The 17,085-nt window shown below is 41.6% G+C and overlaps 1 long non-coding RNA gene across 1 annotated transcript; it reads left to right on the plus strand.

Moving 5' to 3' along the window:
* The first annotated feature begins 1,669 nt into the window (after positions 1-1,669).
* Positions 1,670-11,737, plus strand: LOC111948954. The gene is made up of 3 exons (XR_002874939.1): positions 1,670-1,730; positions 1,886-1,929; positions 11,694-11,737. It is a non-coding gene; the product is annotated as an uncharacterized LOC111948954 (long non-coding RNA).
* Positions 11,738-17,085: the final 5,348 nt, after the last annotated feature.

Below are 17,085 nucleotides of genomic sequence, written 5' to 3' on the forward strand. Positions count from 1 at the left end.
CATTTTAATAATATGGTGTCATAGTCTTCTGAAATACATGTTAAAACCACAAAATATTGTAAGATGTTGAAATAGTGTCAAAAGAGCATTCTTTTTGTTTATTTAAATCACACTGGAAGAACTGCAGGCTTAAATGTTTGCATAATATTAATTGACATCAACAATATAATTTACAGAAAATGTTTTTTATTTCTAACAGGTGTTCCAGCAAAGAAAAAGGAAAAAAGAGATAACAAGAAAGATTCATCTGGAGGTAAATGGGTTATCTTTTATTTGCTATCAACAGCTTCAGAGACAAACATACACAATGTTATTGTATCTTCTAAACGACATGCTTAATGACTTTAGTCAACTATGTAAAATTCAGGTTACCTTTATGTGGACTTAACAGAGTTATGTGTTCCTCACAAGGATACATACAATGCTAGCAGCAAAAAATTGACAAACAGTAATAACAAAAAGATAGACTAGTAAAAGAAAATTGTATATATTGTATGTATATATATATATATATATATATATATATATATATATATATATATATATATATAAAATATACTTTCAGTTATGTTGCAGCAGATTAATTTAACTTTTTGATAGTTTGACTGTCAAATCTATATTAATATCATATGTTTAATTGACATTAATTTTACATGTAACTTGTTCATGAAAAAATAAATATGACATTCAATATCTACTTTTGCAAAGAAGGTCAGGTTTTCATTAAGATTTGTTGGCATGTTGTGTTAAATGTTTGCAAAATCACTCAAAAAGTGATTGACAGGTTTTGACTAAATTTTCAGCAACAGGTATAAATGACCTAACAAAAACTGTTGTGATCTGGCCATTTCTTTGTTTTTTTGAACATATACAAATACTGTGTAGTAGCTTATAACAACAACTAAATGGTGAAGCTGTGCATGCTAGAAGTGCTTCTAATTAGTGATGGAGAAAACAAAGCTTCCCAAAGCTCTAAATTCAACTGTTTCAAAAAATAGTTTAGTGTTTGAGAAGCATTTGTCTCAATGAAAATCAGCTGGCCAGACTTCATTACTGCTTCAAAATAAGAAGACAATAAGAAGACAGTGAACTGAGATAGTATTTTGTAGTTATAGTTATAGCTATTTGAATCTATACAGCTTTAAAAAAAATTATTTTTATAATTTAGTTGTCACAGACTATGTGTCCAAGTATAAAATACATTACAGCATTTAGTGTTTGCTTTTGCAAAACCACAGACAACATGAAGTTTCATTTGGAAATTCATCATACAAATGAGCAAGCAAAAGAGCTAAGTCCTGGCTTGTAACCATGTACATACTGTGGAAAACTATGCTTTCCCTTAAAAAACAACATTATTTTAAGTTAATTAGATCAATCACACACAGGCCATCATGCTCTTTTAGTCTAGGTTGCCACCAGCAGTTTCCTCATTTAGTTACTGGAGTTTATTCTATGTAGTCGTTGGAATAAAGAACAAAAAATTAGAAGATTAAAATTGCCGATTACAGTTGCCCAATGCAAATTATGCAATTACTAATAAATTGTACATTAAAGTCACTATCTTGTTAGGGTAAGTGTTGACCAAAAACTGTTTTCCTAAACATTTTCCTACTGTTTACTTTCTTTGAAATCTTTATATTCTGCTTTTTATATTTTCAGAGTGCAGCCATGGGGGAGAAGATCAGTTTTACCCAGTGAAGTAGGTCTTGAAGACAAAAAAGCAGAAGGTTATTTTTATTTCTTATCTCAAGTAGAAATGTGTACTTTTCATCTGCCTTTCATATGAATGTATGAAATACAATTTACCGCATCACAATTCTTAAGTGTAATAATATAATCGCCTATGTTTAAAAAAATGTTTTTTTAAATGTACTTTTATCAGGGGAAATTAATGGAGTTTGTTGAATGGGAGCCATGTTCCATGTGGTATGTATAATTTTTTTTTGTTAATTTATAGATGTATAAGAGGAGGCTGTGCATGATGTGGAGCCAGTGTAGTTATTAGCCTTGTGGCAGTGCTCTGGACCACCTGAAAACATTCATGTGATTTCCTATTTAAACATGTAGAGATTAAGTTACAAATAATACAGCATGATAAAATCAATGCATGGGAAATCATATCCTTTTAGATTTTGATACAGTTGGATTCAATTTGACAATAGTTCTTATATGATTAAAAGACAAACACTGAACCAGAGACATGAGACGAGACTCTAGACCAGAGGTGCCAAACTCATTTTCACAGAGGCCACATCAGCATAGTGGCTGTGCTCAAAGGGCCGGATATAATTTATACATGTAAGTAAATGTAATAAAAAATGGGGGACTTCCGGGTGACCGTTGCAGCACATGGACACGTGAAAAGACGGCTCCCACTAACCAACTCCAAAATAAGAAGAAACTCCGCCAAAAAACTTGAGGAACATGACAGTACAAGGAGTAGAAAGCAAGAATATGAGCGGGGGTCTTTCAAAAAAGAAGAAGAACCCAAACACACAAGGCAAAGAAGACAAATACATCGAGAAGAAAGGCATGCTAGCACCAGAAGCTGACATGGCTAACTTTCAGAGCAGCTTAAACAGCATTAGCAAACAAATCCAGAGTTTGCATAGCGAAATGAAGGCTTCATTGTTATGCCGACGATACGCAGTTGTATTTATCCATGAAGCCTGACCAGAATGACCAGATAGAGAAACTGAACGCCTGCATCAGTGACATCAAGACCTGGATGACAATTAATTACCTCCTCTTGAACCCAGAAAAAACTGAGGTCATTATACTTGGTCCTAAAAACCTCAGAGATGCTCTGTCTGCTCAGATAGTCTCCCTGGATGGTATAAGTATAGCCCCCAATTCCACAGTTAGAAACCTTGGGGTTTTACTTGACCAGGATTTATCATTTAAGGCTCACATATCTCAGGCGTGTAGAACTGCCTATTTTCACCTGAGGAATATTGCTAAGATCAGAAATACACTTTCTAAGAGTGATGCTGAAAAACTCATCCATGCATTTGTTACGTCGAGGCTGGATTACTGTAACTCCTTGTTAGCAGCGTGTCCTAAGAGTTCCTTAAGAAGTCTCCAGCTTGTTCAGAACGCAGCTGCTAGATTGTTAGCTGGAACCAGCAGAAGAGATCACATCACTCCTGTGTTAGTTTCGCTCCATTGGCTCCCAGTTGATTCTAGAATTAAGTTCAAGATCCTCCTGTTAACCTATAAGGCCTTACATGGAATGGCCCCGTCCTATATTAAGGACCTCATAGTCCCTTACCAACCAATCAGAACACTTCGCTCGCAAAATGCAGGACTGCTTGTGGTTCCTAGAATTAGTAAAAGTACGGTTGGAGGTAGAGCGTTTAGCCACCAAGCCCCTGTCTTATGGAATAAACTCCCAGCTCATGTAAGAGAGGCCGACTCAGTTTCTACATTCAAAGCTAGACTGAAAACATTCCTGCTTGGACAGGCTTATTGTCAGACTAGTTAGGATTCAGTGATTATTTAACTTAATGTTAGTTTGTTTAAATTAAACTTAATAATAACTATTTCTTTTAAAAGGCTGCTAGAAGTTGAAGCTGGGGTAACTATGGTGCACTGGGGTTCTGTCCTCTTTCCTTTTTTACTTCTACCCTTCCTCTCCTCTATTCTTGATCATAATTTATCATTTAGTTCTCCATGCCTCTGTTTGGTGCAGTGCGATTCATGTATTGTCCCTCTTTTCCTCTCCCCTCCTGGGGAGTGGGAGTGCTTCCAGACTCCAGTTGTTTCATCCGTGCTCCTGTTCCTGACCGTGTACCTCGTCTCTGGCTCGTCTCTACTACTGCTCCTACACCTGGCTGTGGATCCTGCCTCTGGCTCATCTCTGGCTCGTCTCTGCTCTGTGCCTGACCGAGTACCTCGCCTCTGCTCTGCTCTGCTCTGCTCCTGCTCCTACACCTGGCTGTGGTTCCTGTCTCCGGCTCGACTCGCGCCTTTGACTGTCCCCACAACCACGGCTGGATGAAGCTCGTCTGCTGGACTTTTATATATGTAGTTGTAGATTTAGATAAGTTAATTCTTCTCTAAGAGTTCTGGTAAATCGCCTGTCCGTCCTGGGGGAGGATCCCTCCTTCATGTGGGCACCCCTGAGGTTTCTTCGTTTTTTCCGGAATCCGTTTTTTTTGGGAGTTTTTCCTTACCGCGAAGGGGGGTCTAAGGGCAGGGATGCCAGTATAGCTTAGTCAGTTTGTTAGTTCATTTTAGTATTTTTCTATTGAACTCTTTGTATTCGTGATCCTTTTGATTTCATGTTTTACTTCGAAGCCCATCGAGACGACTGTTGTTGTGATTTTGGGCTATACAAATAAAATTGAATTGAATTGAATTGAATTGACTTGAAAACATTCAAAGAAGACATCACAGCTCAAATGAGCGACAAATTATCCAAATTCAGGGAGGACATCAATCAGAAGCTGTCCAAAATATCAACGGAGATGAACGAACAACAAGAGAAGATAAACGCAGCTGCGGCGCGGACAGAGGAGATGGAAGTGTGGAGCCGTGATGCAAATAGTGTGCTGTGTGATTTAATGAAAGATCACAAAAAGATGAAAGAAAAGTTGGATGACCTGGAATCGAGATCAAGGCGAAATAACTTGCGCATCTATGGAATCAAAGAGGAGGCGGAGGCGACAGAAAACTCGATGACTGCTTTTATTGACAAATGGCTCAAAGAGGAGTTTTCACTAAACATGGATCTCCAGATTCAGAGAGCGCATCGAGCGTTAGCTCCAAAGCCAAAGGCAAGTCATCCTCCACGGTCTATTGTAATATGCTTTCAACAATTCACCGTAAAAGACTTGATACTCAAAAAAGCATGGGACAAAAAGATCGTCATGTACGGAGAGAAAAGGATCTTTTTCGATCATGACTACGCGGAGAGCATTCTGGAACAACGCAAAGCATACATAAACATCAAAAAGGTTTTAAAGAGAGAAGGAATCCGCTTCCAAACTCCCTTTAACCAAATGCGCGTGCACTGGCCGGGCGGAGTTGTAACATACGCGGATGCCGATGACGCGACCAACGATCTGAGGAAGAGAGGATACGAGGTGGAAGACCCGGGGGGACTCACCAAGGAGTTTGCTCAGGCGGAGAAACTATTGTCAACTGGAGTCGCTACGTGGAAACAGAGCAGGAAAGAGAGATCAGGACAAGCGGCCAGATGAGCACGCGCACAGCTCCAGGAATTTCAGCACAAGAACACAAACGAAGGATGAGTAATAAAAAAAAAGAAACGAAAAAAAAAAAACAACTTTTGAGTGAATAATTATAGTTGAAATCTAAATTAGAATATGACTTGTTAATATGCTTTGCCTTGATGGGTATTAAACCCGACAAATGTTGGTTACGTGGGAATGTGAATTTGTTGTGCGAACTAGGATGGGTAAATTTTTCCGGTACGGGATGAATCTCATCACTAGCAAGGGGCCCTCTCTCTTTGTGAGGTCCTACCCCTTAAAACAAGAAGGGAGCCGACTTAATACTACTATTAGTGTCGACTTTCCTTCATGGAAGCATCTGTTCATGTATTTAGTTAAAATGTGTTCTAAACTTTTGTTCCAGTTATTGGTTGAAGAAGGTACATCTAGAAACCTGCAGAACGAATATTATTTTGTAAAAGACTCTATAACCATTTATGGATACTAAAAGAAATGAATACCAACTCCTGTCTCTAAATGTAAATGGTTTGGGAAACCCAGTTAAAAGGGCCAGAATTATGACTAAACTAAAGAAAAAAAGCATATAAACTTCCTGCAAGAGACCCATTTGACAAGTGCAGAACACGAAAAATTGAAAAGGTTTGGGTTCAAAAACGCTTTCTATAGCTCACACACCAATCCACGTAAACGAGGAGTAGCAATATTGATAGCAAACACGGTTCAGTTTACATGTAAAAGGGAGGTTAAAGATAAAGAAGGGCGATTTATTATAATTAAAGGAGTAATTGACCAGGCAACAATAGCGCTGGTAAATGTCTATGCTCCACCAGAAAGTACTAAAGAATTTTTCAAACTTTTGTTTGACACTATTGCAATTGAAGCTGAAGGTATATGTATCTGTGGAGGGGATTTAAATGTGATTATGGACTATAACCTAGACACAACCAGTAAGAATAGAAATAAGAAACCAACCTCAAAATTTGTAAAAAAAAATATGTGGAAATCAATAGGATTTATTGATGTGTGGAGAGATCTCCATCCTCTACAAAAAGAATACAGCCACTACTCGGAAACTCATTCTGTCTATTCCAGGATTGATTATTTCTTCATGCAGAAAGAGCACATGAGCACAATAATGGGCTGTTACATTGGAGTAGCCGATGTATCAGACCACAATGCCATTTATTTAAAAATTAGACTTAAGGGCAGGCAAAGAAATACTCTATGGAGGCTGAACGCAGGAATTTTAAACAATAAAACAGTGACCAAACAAATTAAAAAAGATATACAAAATTATCTTGAATTAAACAATAATGGGGAATCAAATCCAGCTATTATATGGGATGCACTAAAAGCTGTGATACGAGGGAGATTTATTGCAATTGGAAGTCAGATGAAAAAAGAAAGAGTAAAACAATATGAGACACTTACCTCAGACCTAAAAGAAATGGAACAAGCCTTTAAAGACAACGCAAACCAAACAACAAGACAGCTAATCAGTGAAACAAAAAAGAAGATTAATGACAAACTTCAAAATGAGACCGAAACAAGAATAAGATACTTACAACAGAACTATTACGACTCAGGCCCCAAAGCCACAAGGCTGTTGGCTCGACGAATACGGGAAAGACAAGTAGAACTAAACATTAATAAAATTCGAGACCCTAAAACAAATCAATTAAAATGTAATCCAGAAGAAATTGAGAATATATTCAGGGACTATTATGAGGATTTATACACTGAGCCAATGACTGCAAAACAAGAGGAGATGCAAACCTTACTAGACTCATTAGACCTACCTTCAATAGGAACGAAACAAAATGATCTCATGACAGCAGAAATTTCCACGGAAGAAATTAAAGAAGCAATTGGCAAGCTGAAATCAAACAAGGCAACTGGGAGTGATGGCTTTCCATCAGAATGGTATAAAGAATTCGAAGAAATAATTATTCCACTGCTTCACTCCACTTTCAATTGGATTTTATCAAGTGGACAAACTCCACCCTCCTGGAAGGAGGCAGTCATTACAGTACTTCCTAAGCCATTAAAGGATAAGGAACATTGTCAAAACTACAGACCAATTTCTATATTAAATGTTGACTATAAAATATAAACCTCTATAATTTCAAATAGACTCCAATCATTTATATCAAACTTAATAGATGAGGACCAAACCGGATTCGTCAAAGGTAGACAAACACACGATAATATAAGGAGAACACTTCACATCATAAACTGTATACATAAAAAAAAATTATCAGCTGCCTTAATAAGTTTAGATGCCGAAAAGGCATTTGATAGAGTCAATTGGGAATTTCTATATTTAACATTGGAGAAATTTGGGTTCAATGAAAAGTCAATTAAGTGTATCAGTGCTCTCTACTACAAACCAACAGGTATAATCAAAATGAACGGGTCCCTCACAAATAGATTCAGTCTCGGAAGGGGGACTAGACAGGGCTGTTGCCTTAGCCCTGTACTCTTTGCCCTTTATATCGAACCATTAGCCCAAATGGTGAGGCAGGACACAAGGATAACAGGATTAGACATCGGTGGACAGGAACATATTATAGGCCTGTTCGCGGATGACATTATGATCTATTTATCAGATCCAGTCAAATCATTTGGTAATTTGATGAAGATTTTTGATAGATTTGGTCAAAGCTCAGGATACAAAATAAACATAAATAAAACTCAGACACTCATGTTCAATTGCGTTACAAATCAAGGTTTAAAGAAATGGAAGATAAAATGGGATGCCAAATCAATTGAGTACTTGGGGGTGAATATACCTAAAGACCCAGGAAAACTATATCAGAATAACTATGAACGTATAAATATCAATATCAGAAAAGACATAGAAAGATGGTCCACATACACACTAGGATTAAGTGAAAGAATTAATGTTATAAAAATGAATATACTACCACGCCTCCTTTACCTCTTTCTAGCTTTACCAGTAGAGATCCCACAATCCCAATTCCAAAAATGGGATAAACTTACATCAAGATTAATATGGGAAGGAAAACGACCAAGAATACGATACCACACTTTACAACTACCCATTATAAAGGGGGGAAGAGCCTTACCTAATCTAAAAGAATACTTTAGAGCTGCCCAAATACATCGTTTAGTATACTGGTATAATACAGAGTATGTTGCCCGATGGAAAGATATAGAACTTTTCACACCCAGATTCCCAATTCAAACATGTATGGGGGAAAACGGGGTCCCAGCCACTGCTAAAGAGCATTTAGATCTAAATCCAATAACATTATTTACTCTTGAGAACTGGTATTATGTTATAAAACAATTAAAATTAGGTAAAGAAATCAGATTGCTGAAATGGACAGCATATGACGACAAATTTAGACCTGCACAATTTGACCACAGATTTAAACAATGGGCTGAAAAGGGTATTACGGCCATGTGCACAATGATAAAGAAAGGTGAAATGAGAGAATTTCAGGAACTTAAGGACACATATGGTCTAATAAATCAGGACCTATTCAGATATATGCAAATGCGAGACTACTATGAAAAGCAAATCAAAACAGCAACACAAAATACACCCAATAATTAAAACATTTATACAGGCATACAGTGAAAATATTCCCAAGATTATATCAGTTCTATATGAGCACCTTATGGATTCAAAAATTGGGTCAACTCTATATGTCAAAGCAAAATGGGAAAAAGATTTGAGAGAAAAAATCTCAGAGGAGATGTGGGATGATATGTGGAAAGTTCACCAAACCACTACGCAGTCACTGAAATGGCGAGAATTTGCCTGGAAAAACCAAATAAGATATTTTATAACACCACAAATCAAGGGCAAACTAATTAAAACTCAACAACTCTGCTGGAGAACTTGCATGGATGAGGACTCAAATCAGACACATATTGTTTGGGAATGTGAGAAAATAAAGCCCTTCTGGGAAAGCCCTTCCTGGAGTAGACGGTGTCTTTCCTTGCCATGGGCCTGGCTGACCACAGTCTTTGGGAGGTAGCCCAAGCCCGCTCTGCCGGTTGCCACGGTGCCCACCAGTGCCTTTTGTCTCAGACGTGACTCTGCCTCCTCCACTGCTTTTCCAGCCTTCCATTTTCTTCCTGTCCTCACTTCAATGCCCGCTGCTGACACCTTGCCATCTCTGGAGTCTCTATAATGTAGGACTTCCCTGGTGCGTACCACCATCAATTCTTCGGTGAGGCCACTGAAGGGCAATTGCAGGACATTACTTGTCCCATACAACGCCGAGCTGGTAAGACACCGTGGAAGGCCCAGCCACCTCCGAAGAAAGCCACTGATCTTCTTTTCTAGGGACTCTACTGTTGTCATTGGGACTGCATATACCAGCAAGGGCCACAAGACTCTAGACAGGATGGAATGCTGATAGATCCTAGCTTTATATCTGCCCAGCAGACCAGACTTGTCTACCTTAGTAAGCCATACTCCAAGTTCTTTGTTGGACTTCTGGATGGCAGCAGATGGCAACCATTGTTCTGTGATGGTTGGGATGACCGTCCCTGAGATGGAAAACGAACTTGTCAACCACTTTCCCCCTCTTCAGCACCATGGACCTTGACTTTGAAGGCTTAAAACTCATCCTTGCCCAGGTGATGAGTCTCTCCAGTCCTTTTAAGATCCACCTGCTCCCTGGGACCGATGACGTTGTGATGGTAAGGTCATCCATATAGGCTCTTATAGGGGGCTGTCGTACACCTGTCTTGGTTAGGGGCCCTCTGCATTCCACCTCAGCTGCCTTAACCACCATGTTCATGGCAAGAGCGAAAAGGATAACAAAGATGGTACAGCCTGTGATTATTCCTTTCCCAATGCGATGCCAGTCAGATTTTCCTGAACCAGAAGTGACCCGCATCCTGAAATTATTGTAATAATCCACGATCAGGTCCTTGATCTTACTGGGAACATGATGGAGGTGTAAGGCGAGCTCAACCAGCTTGTGTGGAATTGATCCATAGGCGTTGGGCAGGTCGAACCACAAAACAACTAGGTCATCTTTGTTCTCATGTGCCTCTCTGATGAGTTGTGTAACTACACCAGTGTGCTCCAGAGCAGCCGGGTGCTCCAGGAATCCCCCCCTTCTGCACCGAAGGGTCGATGTAGTTATTTTTGAGGAGGAACTCTGTCAGTCTGCGTGAAACGATGCTGAAAAACACCTTCCCTTCAACACTCAGCAACGAAATGGTTCGAAACTGGTTGATGTTTTTCGAGTTCTCCTCTTTGGGGATCCACACTCCCTCAGCCCACCTCCACTGGTCAGGAACTCTTCCTCTCCGCCAAATCACCCTTAGGATCTTCCATAGGTGTCTGAGAAGTTGTGGACAGCATTTATATACTACATAAGGTACACCACTGGGGCCTGGGGTAGATGCTGAGCGAGCTGCCTTGATGATCTCCTCAACCTCCTTCAGGCTTGGCTCCTTCAGATTGAACTCAATTGTAGGTGGGGCTGGCTTAATTATAGCTTTGTTGGGCTCCAGTTCTTGCTCTCTCAGGGGATCACTCACTGTGTCCTGGAGGAATTGGTTCACTTCCTCTATTGAGCACTCAAGCTGACCACTGCGCTTGTCCCCAAGCAGTTTCCTTGTGAAGCCGTAGGGATTGGTGATGAAGGCTGCACGCTTCCTGGCTCTCTCTCTACCCCGTCTCCGGTACCACTCAGCTCTGCGTAGGCTCGTCAGCTGATTCACAGGATGTTTTTCAGCTCTGATAATGATTGTTTTTCCTCCTCAGTAGCTTTCTTGTGGTTTTTCTTGAGGGTACGCAGCTCCTGACGCAGGTGATGTATCTTAGTAGCCCTGCAGTTCCTGGTGTAGGGGGTAAACTTGGTCTGTCCTTTCTCTATGTGGCCAAATCTTTCTGAAGCATAGCTAACTATGATGGCAGTCATCGTTTGGAGTCGGCTCTCAGCATCTCCTTTGGCTGTGGCTTGGATGATGTTGGACACATCCTCATCAAACTGGCGCCACTCACTCCGTTTACTGGCTGGGGGCCACTTAATCCGCTGCTGCGGAACTACTCTGCTGGGGTTGGGAGGCTTTGGTACGTGGAGGGACTGGGCTCTGTGGGTTGCCTCCTGGCCGGGCTCCTCCTGCGTCTCACCAGGTTCAAGACCTGTGCGTTGCACCTCACTTTCCCGCTCCAAGCATTTCATTCTGGCCTGATGGATTTTTAGGCCACGGTGATTCTTGCACAGCTTTCCGCAAATACATATCACGTTTGTCGTTTGTCCGTTTGCATGAGTTCTTAACCTTAGGTCCATCCGGATGGAGATCTCATCCTCCCCCCCCTCTCGGGATCTCCTGGGGGTATCTCTCTGTAGGGCTTTCCGTAGCTTGTTTGGGTTCTCTTATGGTAGCATAAAGTACAAACTGGAGTTCACTGGAGCTTGTTGTCTTTTATTGTAATGTTGTCATTAACTGTTTTTATGTATTCATTGATTTATGTATTTTTTGCATTTATTGCAGTGGGAAAACATGGTCTCCACAGTGGGTGGAAAAAAGGAACACCAAAGAATAAACCCCCAAGGCACCTCTGTTGATCAGGTTGACCTTTTAAATTATTATTGTTGTTTGTGTTACTGCTTTCTAATTGTTGTTAATAAAAATGTTAAAATGAAAGGGTGTGATCTACATTTTTTATTGCTCAACATGTATGATATACCATATAGGTAGGACACATTTGTTGTAAAATTCTAAACAAAAGTTTACAATAAAAAACATACAAAGAAAATTGTCATATAACCAGATATCAGGTTTTTGTGTTGGATTGTCACAGCTATGGCAATTGCAAATGATCATACCTCAAGTTATAATACTACATACTTGATAGTAAATCATTTTTGGTATTTAGTATAATGAAATAAGAGCAAAAATGTAATGCATGGAGCTGTATTGTGCAACCTAAATGGATGAATGTATATTTGAGGTAAAAAAAAACACACTGTTCTTCCAGGTCGTCATTTGCCTTTTTAGCTTCCTCCATTTATTAATTATACAGACATATTTTCTTTACAATTTCAATGACAGATAAAAAAATAGCATTTCTAAAAGAAAAACCTTGGAATCATAAACATAAACCAAGTGGTAAATGTAGATTGTCAGTATGAATAATCAAAATAGCGTTTTCCCCCACAACAAAAAGTTACTTCCGAAGGCATGACTTATGGGTAGTACCGTTTTAGTGAGGGAGTGGGGATCAAACCGCCGACCCTTTGATCATTGGACGACCAGGGATGTATTCCAGGAAGCATGTTTAAACTAGCCTGACTTTAAGCCTGAACTCTGGCTGAAATCCGCCTGAACTTGCTTACCCTGGGTATGTCAGTTCCAAAAGACCGGATATGAGTTAGCGTAATTACGCCCGACTTGGTAACCCTGGGTTAATGCACGTGCACAGCGTGTACATAAAGACATTCTCAATAGATCGCCGATTTCTGGTGTCACCATGGAAACGCGTGGTGAAAAAAGAAAGCGCTATACTTCGGTGAGACGGAGTGTGAGGTTTTAATGACGCCGTATGAAGATTATTATACGTCCATCAAAAAAGTAATACGGCTGCATCATCAAAAGAAAGAGTTTCTGCTTGTTGTAGAAAAACAGAGAAAGTAAACACTTAAGTTTCTGATCTTATTTCCATTTTCCTTGTGACGCATAAAACATTCCTGTTTACTCCAACTATCTACCTCATTGCCACCTCTGCACTTTGACATGTCTACGCACAGTTTTTTCATACGCAATTTTTGCACAATTATCTCGGCACTCTTCAATACAGTTTACAGCTTATATTGCACACTTGTATATACTGTTTGTTTGCTTTTTGATTTTATTATATTACGGTGTTTTATTTACTACCTTTCCCTCCCTTACTGTTCTTGCACTGATGGTGATGCTTAAATCTCATTGTACTATGCACAATGACAATAAAGCCATTCTATTCTATTCTATTTTATTCTATTCTACTCTGTTATACATTGAAAAGAAAGAACAAACCATTTTACAGGCTCAAGCATTTGTTTCAGTACAGTGGGACAAAAAGTGACTCAGGTGTATTTCACTGCTCTTCAGACTAAGCCGCTGCATCCTGACTCCACTCTGCAGTGTTTTCTTCTTTTGAAGCCCGCAGTGCAGCTTTGTTTGATCGGGAGAAGAACATAGTGATTGGCAGTTGTTGTCGCTCTTTTTTTTATGGGTTTTAGAGAAAATCGAAATTGCAAGAGAATTTGCACATACGAAATGTAAATTTGGCAAGCTGATTTACGTACGTGTACATATTAAACTGGAACGTTATTGACGCACAGGTAGAGAAGAAGGGGAGTGACTTTTTAGCCAATCAGAATGCAGAACACAATGCAAATCCGTGAAGTAGTGAAACCGTGAAAAGTAAACCGCGTTATAGCGAGGGATCACTGTATAACTTATCCAATTTTGCCAACTTAAATAAATTACTTCTATTGGTAACAAATATTTGAGTTAAATTTATTCAACCTAATATCTTATGTCTATAAAACTCAATAATTGTTTATACAACTCAAATTTATGTATTTATCTAACTAAATGTCATATTACTGTCATGACGTCGTAGACGTAGCAGACCCAGATGCTGAAACCCGGAAGTAACTCGCTACAAGGAAGTGCTTGACAATGGTTTATTTTACTAGAGTAAAATAAAGTTATTATTAGAATGTGATAGTCAGTTCCTTCGTGGAGTGATCCAGAAATCCTTTGAGCTGGTATAGCTGAGGACAGCGGAGCCAGAGAGAGGAGACGCGAGGACGCGTCGGACCGTGGAACCAGAGGGAGCGAGGCGTGGGCGCTGAGGACAGCGGGACCAGCTTGAAGCGAGGCGTAAACGAAAGGAACCAGCGTGACCAATGGATGAAACCTGAAGGTGAGTACAAGACAAGGTAAGTAACATGAACTTGGTAACTAGAGCAAAGACTAAAAGGCCAGGCATAACCACCGGAGTGAGTATAACGGACTGGCGCTGGATACTGGTGAGAAGCTCCCTTATGAAGGCTGGCAGGGTGATGAGGAGATGAAGGTCAGCTGGTTCCAAATATTAGAGCAGGAGAGCTGTGTGAGGGGGAGGTGTACTGACAGGCACCGTGACAGTACCCCCCCCTCAACGACCGCCTCCAGGCGGTCCAGGACGACAATCTGGGTGAGCTCTGAAGAAATCGTCCAGGAGGGAACGGTCCAGAATCATGGAGCGGGAGATCCAAGAGCCATCCTCTGGACCGTAACCCTCCCAGTCCACCAGGTACTGGTGACCGCAGCCCCGGTGGCGAACATCCAGAACCCGACTGACAGTAAATGCAGGGGCGCCGTCGTTGAGCCGGGCGCGTGGTGGGGAAGCGGACGGCGGGCATAAGGGGCTTTCCTGGAAGGGCTTGATTTGGGAAACGTGGAAGGAGGGATGGATCTTTAATGCACCCGGGAGCCGTAGCCTAACACAGGTCAGATTGATGACCCTCTCAATGATGTAAGGGCCTATGAAAGGGCCTTGGCCGTTCGACTGGGGGTGATAACCTGAGGTGAGACTGACGGTTGCACCCAGGGCAGAGCAAAAGGACCTCCAGACCTGAGATACAAACTGCGGGCCCCTGTTGGAGACTATGTCTTTAGGTATCCCATGATGTCGGAAGACTTGGTGGACCAGGATGTCTGCCATTTCAGCGGCCGTGGTGAGCTTGGCCAGGGGGATGAATTGAGCTGCCTTGGAGAAACGGTCAACAATAGTCAATATGACTGTGTTACCTTCGGATGGGGGTAACCCAGTAACAAAGTCCATGGATACGTGGAACCAGGGGCGTTCAGCGATGGGCAGAGGATGGAGGAGTCCGGCTGGAGGTGAATTGGAGGACTTGGACCTAGCACAGATAGCACAGGCGGCAACAAAATCCCAGACGTCCTGTTCCATATTGGGCCAGAAAAACCTGCGTTTGATGAGATTCAAAGTTTTATGGGTGCCCCCATGGCATGATATGCGGGAAGTGTGCCCCCACACCAGGACTTCAGAGCGGAGAGAGGTGGGCACAAAGAGTGCGTTGGCCGAAAGAGGAGGATGATACGGCTCCTCATTTTAGGCTTGCAAGACCCGCGTCTTGACATCCCAAGTGAGGTTACCAATTATACAGGAGGGAGGAATTATGTGAGTGACCTCCTTCTGGTCATGGGGACTATAAAGGCGGGAAAGAGCGTCGGGCTTAACGTTTCTGCTACCGGGTCTGTACGTGATAGTAAAAGTAAACCGATCAAAAAAGAGACACCAACGGGCCTGACAAGAGTTGAGACGGTTGGTGGAACGGAGATACGCAAGATTTTTATGGTCTGTCCATACTACAAAGGGTTGATCAGCTCCCTCAAGCCAGTGGCGCCACTCCTATAAAGCGAATTTGATAGCAAGAAGCTCGCGGTTGCCCACGTCATAATTCTGTTCCGCAGTGGACAGTTTGCGGGAGAAGTAGGCGCACGGCTTGAGTTTCCCCGAAAACTCCTCACACTGGGATAAAACGGCTCCGACCCCCGTGTCGGAAGCGTCGACCTCAACAATGATTTGGCGTTGCGGGTCCGGTTGTATGAGGATGGGAGCGGAGATGAACATACGCTTCAGTTGGTCGAATGCGGCTTGAGCCTCAGGACCCCAATGAAAGGGCTTGTTGATGGACGTAAGCTGAGTGAGAGGGGTGGCGAGAGTACTGTAATTGCGAATGAAACGCTGGTAAAAATTAGCGAACCCTGAAAAACGTTGAAGCTGTTTGCGTGAATTGGGAGGTTCCCAGTTGGACACAGCGGAAACCTTGGCTGGGTCGGGGTGGATGTTGCCAGCCTCTATTATAAAACCAAGGAAGGAGACAGAGGATACATGAAACTCTCACTTCTCGGCTTTAACAAAAAGTTGGTTTTCGAGAAGGCGTTCGAGGACCTGACGAACGTGGAGAGTGTGGATCTCTTGATTAGGAGAGTAAATGAGGATGTCGTCTAAGTAAACAAAAACAAGCCTATTGAGGAAATCTCGGAGGACGTCATTAACCAAATTTTGAAAAACTGCAGGGGCATTGGTGAGCCCCATGGGCATCACCAGATATTCAAAATGCCCTAAGGGGGTGTTAAAGGCAGTCTTCCATTCGTCCCCCCTCTCACATACGCGTTGCGGAGATCTAATTTCGAAAATATGCACGCCTCTTGAACGGAGTCTAAAGCAGAATTGATGAGTGGCAGAGCGTATTTGTTTTTAACCGTGATCTGGTTAAGTTATCTATAGTCGATACAAGGACGTAGGGTCTTATCTTTCTTCTGAACGAAGAAAAAACCAACAGCAACAGGAGAAGAGGATGTGACCTGATGCGAGGGACTCATGAATAAATGTTTCCATAGAGGTCCTTGCAGGACCGGACATATTAAATAAACGTCCCTTGGGGAGAGCAGCTCCTTTAAGTAACTCAATTGAGCAATCATAAGGCCTGTGGGGAGGCAAGGCACCAGCCCTATTTTTGATGAAAACGTTCTTGAGATCATGATAACAGGGGGGTACCTTGGAAAGGTCAATCTCTTCAGGAACAGGATTGAGATCGGGTGAAAGTGATGGAATGGCGGAGCAAAGACAGTTAGCTAGGCAGAGTGCTCCAGTTGGTTATGTGGTGATTAGCCCAATCGAACTGGGGATTGTGATTGCGGAGCCAAGGGAAACCTAGAATGACAGGGGACTGAAGAGTTTGTGTAACGTAAAATTGAATGATTTCGTGGTGGTTACCGGAAGTGATCAGTTGCAGAGGCTTGGTACGATGAGTGATGCGGGTGAGTAATTGACCGCCCAGGCCAGCAGCTTTGACAAGGTGGTCCAGCAGTTCTGTGGGGA

The sequence above is a fragment of the Oryzias latipes genome, chromosome 1, assembly GCF_002234675.1.
Source record: "Oryzias latipes chromosome 1, ASM223467v1".
Taxonomy (NCBI): Eukaryota; Metazoa; Chordata; class Actinopteri; order Beloniformes; family Adrianichthyidae; genus Oryzias; species Oryzias latipes.